A 984-nucleotide genomic window follows, 5' to 3' on the forward strand; every position below is an offset into this window, starting at 1 on the left:
TACTTTTTGGGATGCAAAAAAAAAAATCTAAGTAAGAATAAAATAGAAACTGACACTAGGAAGTAAAAATTGTAAGTAAAGTAAGAATTTACAAATTTTCACTAATGTGAGCTATTTTACAATTTTTACTTCCTAAATCCTAATGTCAGTTTCTATTTTATTTTTACTCAGTTTTTTTTTACATCTAAAAAAGTACGTACTTTTTGTACTTTTTTTTAACCAAGGATAGAGAGACTCGAACCCGTACTTCTTATACTTATATTGTGAAATTTGAGATTTTTTTATATTTTGAATTTTAAATTTTATATTTTCTTTTTAATGAAATAAAATATTTTTTTCATCCTTTAAAAAATATCACAATAAACATGAAACTCAAAATTCATTATCAACGTAATTGTTCAATATTCTTATAGAACAATTTCTTTACCTACCTTGTCTCACACACACCGAACTCTATTTTTTATCATCTGCCAATGTACTCGATGACCGGATAAAAATACTAAGTGGTTCTCTATCTGTAAATTTGACCCGTGCCGTTTGCTCTTCTTAATTTTCTAATAGCAATGCACTACACTACTACCCGGATAAAAACTTTTTTCACCATCCATTTGTGAAAAATAGCACTCCACTACTACTACCTCAATGTCTTAGATGGATACACATAGCCAAGCACCATGTGCATACATCACATGCAGGCTTGGTTTGGTAAAACTTTTACTTTTTGGAAGTAGCTTATGAAAGTTGTCTTTTAAAAGAAAGCTTTTTAAAAACTGCAACACTTGCGTTTGGTAAAATCAAATTAAAAATGACTTTTAATAATCACAAATACCATAATTGTGTTTGGTAAAATAGTTTTTAAAACTTAAAAAAATTATAATAAACATGTTTATAACGAAGAATAATTTATTTTTTCAAATTCTTTAAAATTTCATATAATATTTTAAAATGAAATCATTTTAAAATAAAAAAAAAATTCATAATAAA

The 984-nt window shown here is 25.6% G+C and overlaps 1 protein-coding gene across 1 annotated transcript in view; it reads right to left on the bottom strand.

Moving 5' to 3' along the window:
• LOC107615152 (zinc finger CCCH domain-containing protein 65-like) overlaps positions 1 to 984 on the bottom strand; it is an 8576-nt gene that overhangs the window by 7222 nt on the left and 370 nt on the right. The window lies entirely within an intron of this gene.

This window comes from Arachis ipaensis, chromosome B09 (genome assembly GCF_000816755.2).
Source record: "Arachis ipaensis cultivar K30076 chromosome B09, Araip1.1, whole genome shotgun sequence".
Lineage (NCBI taxonomy): Eukaryota > Viridiplantae > Streptophyta > Magnoliopsida > Fabales > Fabaceae > Arachis > Arachis ipaensis.